Genomic DNA, 5248 nt, shown 5'->3' with positions numbered 1-5248 from the left:
GCTTCTATTTTGTTCATTAAATTCCACATATAAGTAGAATCCGATGATACTTGTCTTTCTCTGTCTGACATTTCCCTTAGCACAGTACTCTCCAGGTTCATTCACATTATTGCAAAAAGATTTCTTTCTTTTTTACAGCTGAGTAGTATTTCATTGTGTAGATGTACCACAGTTTTTTTATCCACTCATCTACTAATGGGCACTTGGGATGTTTCCATACCTTGGCTATTATAAATAATACTGCAGTCAACATAGAGGTACTCAGTAGTTGTTAATGAGTTTCCATGTGATGTTGACACTGCTAGTGTAGAAACCGCAATTCCTGTCCACATTTCTGGGCCTCAGATTTCTAAATAATAAAATAAGGACTTTGGAGCAAATTATATTTGAAGTTCCTCCTCGTAATAGTAATTTGTAACATATAAATACTATTACTTTCTTGTGAAAATTGAAGAAAGTACTTTAAAAATTCTGGAACTGTCTTACTATAACAGCTAAGAGTGACTTGGCAGCAGTAACTGTGAACTTTGCAAGTAATCGTGATTGGAATATTGTTTTCTTACATTCCAAAATGTCTGAAAGTAGATGACTATATGTTTTTTCCCAGGATTGCAGGCTAATTCTCTGGAAGAGAAGCTGAGATGGAGTTTGGGGTATAAGATATGTAGTAGGGATCAACATCTATGAAGAGAAGTGGAGGAACCTGGATTGGGCAGAAAAAAACTGTGATGTACACCCAACAGAAGCTCAGCCAATCTGCTGGGAAGCGTTAGAGTGACTATTGCCTTACATAGGGTCCTGTGTAGGTCTGAAACAGCCGGGTCTGTTTCACTCTAGAAACTCCATCTCACTCTGTCACTGGAAGGATGCGGCCTGGGGCCAGGCACCTCTCAGCAGCTGAGTTAGACGCTGAACAGTTGCTGTATGGAAGCTGTCTGCTGATCCCACTCTCTACAGCTGGAAGCCAGTCCTCCCTTGAAGGGGGTGTGGGTGGCATATCTCATGTTCACCACACATGTCAACGCAAGTCCTCTGTGATTCTTTTAACCTACCACTCATGTTGAGAAAATGGCCCCTGCAGTTGTATATAGTACATGCAATTTAAGGGAGGGAGGAAGTCATGATACCTATTCCTTTTATCAGGAAAGCTTTCCTAGAAACCACTCAGATTTTGTTAATGCTTCACTTACCAGAAAGTTATCACATGACTAGATGTAACAGAGGCTGGAAAGGTGAGTAGTTAGTGCCTTCATTCTCTACAGTGGAGAAATAACAGGGAAAATGTTTGGGAATGGATGTAAGGTTCCATGAAAGTCTTTGTCACTCACTTCACTAATCTCCTAAAATGTTTATCAGGTACTCTGTTGAATCCCATAAAGAGATGTAAAAGCAGTACTAGTATTCCCAATTCCCAGGTAAAAGCCTGAAAACTAAATACTGAATTTTTCATATGCTTTTTTGACATTTTCCTCAGTCAAAATAAGTTTTCTTCTCTATCCTGAGAAAATGTAGGCAGACAACCTACAAATGTGAGATAAACTAAAGGATATAGGGGCTGTTATTTGCATCAAAGTCAAACGAACAAGCCTGCCATTTCCTTTTCAAACCAATATTATCATAAGGGATTTGCTATTTCATTGTAAACTAAGGAATTTATATATCTGCTAGCTCACAATTTAATATAAAAAGGTTTAAAAAGAAAGAGAGAGTAGGAGGGAAAGAAGCCCTAAAAATCTCAGGAATCCCTCTGTCTCTTAAGCAGCAAGCAAAACCCCAGCCTTTCCCCATCACTGTCTCAGACTTTGTATTAACAATCCAAGTAAAGGTAAGAAATGACCTAGTGAATTACAATAATACATATCATCGAGTGGCTAAATCATAACTAAAAATAAGAATCATGCTGTCACTATTGCTACAGTGGATAAAGGAGGAGGAATCTAAGTATTTTATCTCTGTAGCTTGTCTGATTGAAATTGAACCACTATTAAAACTCACTTTCTTGTTAATTTATTTCTGGAGCCAGTAAATTTGATTGAGGACTTACATTTTTAAAAAAAGAAAATTTGGAGATTATATAGAACAGCAGAATAATATCAGAGTTGTAATTTAATATTAAAATTATTATAATAAAATTGTTTTAACAGTAGTGTATAAGTTTTCAAAATAAGTCAGATAGCTATTGCTTATTATGTGTTTTCAGAAAATGTTAGAAAAATAACTATTTTGATGTGTTGGGCAAAGTGTACTGTTTTCATAATGAATTGTAAACTGTCTCTTTGTTCCCTTAACAACCAGAGCAAAAAAACCAATGAGTACCTTCGAATGAATTGACTTGCAGGACACTAAGCAATGGTTTAAAAAACATATTATTTTAAGTTAAAACAAGAGAGGGCTCTGAAAATAATGAGACAATCAACTGCAAAATCTAATGTAATTGAGTCCCATGTAGGTTTCACACATTTTATACACATTGTCTCATATGTAAAAGAGATATGGAAGCTATAAATAAAGGAAGCATAAAAAGCAAGCTGTTTATTAATGACGTTCCACACAATGTTATTTATTCTTTTAAAGTCATTGCTTAACTATTTTATTTTTATTTATAAAGATAAAAAATATGTTTCTATAAAAATTCCAGAGGCAATTTGACCACTTCCAGAAATATTTCAAACATATATTCTTTTGGTATTATTTTTTTAGGGATTAGTTATGTTGTCTCTTATTTCAATGTTAATTTATGTATTAACTTTCCTGCTATAGAACATCAGTGGATATATTTTCAAGGGCCTATTTTGGTAAATTATATTAAAATAAAATTAATCTACCCTTCATTATTAAAGTTTCAGGATGTATTTTTCACAGGAATAGAAATATAATTTTTAAGGTCCACCTTAATGCCACTGAAAACAATTGCATTATTTTTTAATTAACCTTATCACCAAGTCTCTATGTTCCTAGAAATATATATTAATTTTGACTCAGTATTAATTTTGCATACATATTTCACTCAGGGGTAATTTTCATAATTAGGGATAAATCTACTCAATATGGAAAATATATTTTGAATGTTATTTTTAACATATTATGATAAATTTGATAATTGTTAAGATGGAATCAATAGATTATAATTAGTGATCAGCAACACCCCTCTCTCCTACTATAAATGATTAGGGAGCAGCAAGATGGCTGAGCATGTGAAATGCTTACATTTTTCTCTCTTCTAAGTCCCCAAAGGTGTATCTTAAGATACAAAAATGACAACTTTAGAACCACAAACACATGCAGAGCCCAAGATAAGTCCTTCTGAAAGGGATTGATGGCAATGCAACCAAAGAGTTAAATATTTCTGCAATACAAGAGACAGTATTATGTTCATATGAGGACCACAGACCCAGAACAAGACTGCCTGAGACAAGGCTGGGCTCCACTCACCATCTGTACACCTGTAGGCAAGTTGGCACCTCTCTATCAATGTGGAACATTACCATAATAGACTCAATTACTATTAATATATTACTGACTTAACGCATTGATGTAGTTTCCAAAGGGACCTATCCTATATAATAAAAGGCTAATATGCAATTAGACCAAACAGCAGAACAACCGGTCGCTATGATGAGTACTGGCCACCAGGGGGCAGACACTCAATGCAGGAGCTGCTCCCTGGTGGTCAGTCTGCTCCCACAGGGGGACCAGCACTCAGCCAAAGCCAGGCTCACGGCTGGTGAGTGCAGGGGCAGTGGCGGGATCCTTTTCTGTCACCATTGTGGGAGGGCAGTAAGGAGTGAGGGATCCCGGACTGCAGACTGCGAGAGGGCACAGGCCGGGCTGAAGGATCCCCCCAATGCACGAAATTTCATGCACTGGGCCTCTAGTTTTATTAATACAAGTCCAATTTAAACCCAAGGAAAATTGAGTACATATAATAAAACACGGTTAAATATTTCAAAGTTTATGCAAAGAATTTCCATTTTTGAACTATTAATATGAGCCCATAGTAACTTATGTATTCAGATCTCTTATTTCTGCTCTTCACAATTCATCTCATTTTGCTTTTCCATCTTTTCTTTCTCCCTTTTATCTATAACTTGACACAGAGTCAAGACCAAAGGAAAACACATACTCTTAGGACATTTCCTAAAAATAGTCTATGTCCTCTGAACATTATACAAAAAAAACTTTTAAATTAGAAAATGAAGAAAAATATCTCAACTACAAAAAACAAATACTAGTTCTATTCTGTTTTTACTTCTTTCCTTGGTCAAAAATCAGAAGTATAATTAGGATTATATTAAAAATATATGTAAAACAAAATATCAAATGGATCCTTTCTCTCATTTTCTTCTACACTCTCTATTTTTATCTTTCATACATGTGATACATCCATTAAATGAAAAAGATCTTTTGTCAGTTTTTATTTTTCACCAAGCACTCTTAATTAGCATGTGACACACTAAAAGCACTGTCAGACAACATTAAAGAGAGGCAAGATTCTAAATGGACACAAATTGGACAATTTAATTATCTGTCACCAATATTATTGGTGTACCTCTGTTGTGCTTCTCTACTTCACAGGAAACAGTTGCCTAACCAATTATTTCTGCCTATAGTGGAAACTCAAGACCTAGTTTCATAAAAACATACAGTTACTGGATAACTGAGATAGATCCTTTTACAAGTTTACTTTATGGGGTAAACCCTAAAAAAGATCATTCAGTTAATCATGGAGGCATTTATGTCAAATCAGTTTATTTTAGAAAAATCACTTAATGTTAAAAGGTATAGGTAGGAATTCAGGTTAGCTAAGTATATGTATCTATTTGCCTTTACTTATAGAAATGAGAAGAACAAAGATAAAGAGGTATATTAACTCCAAAATCTATGGTTCAAGAAAGGAAGGTTATTGTTTGCTCTACGGAGATAAATAAATTTTGAAATGAATAAGAATTACACATTTTTGTGGGTATATACTTATACACACATATCAAATCACAACACTAAATCAATAAAAATTCACTATGGAATTTAATTGTAAGAAATATGGGCTCTTTGATGCTTTGAGATTGGTATTGAAATAAATAACATTTTAAAGAATATACATTTAGTGTTTACCTCAGCAGCACATATACTAAAGAAGATACAATTAGATAATACTCTTTGATCTTATACTGTAGAAATACCACAGTGTGTGTGGAGGGGGGGGAGCGGGCTGGGGGGAGGTGGCACCATACCTGATTTTAAAGGTTTT

This window comes from Plecotus auritus (assembly GCF_963455305.1).
Source record: "Plecotus auritus genome assembly, chromosome: 1".
NCBI lineage: Eukaryota > Metazoa > Chordata > Mammalia > Chiroptera > Vespertilionidae > Plecotus > Plecotus auritus.
The sequence above is the reverse complement of the archived record's forward strand: the minus strand, read 5'-3'. Positions refer to the sequence as shown.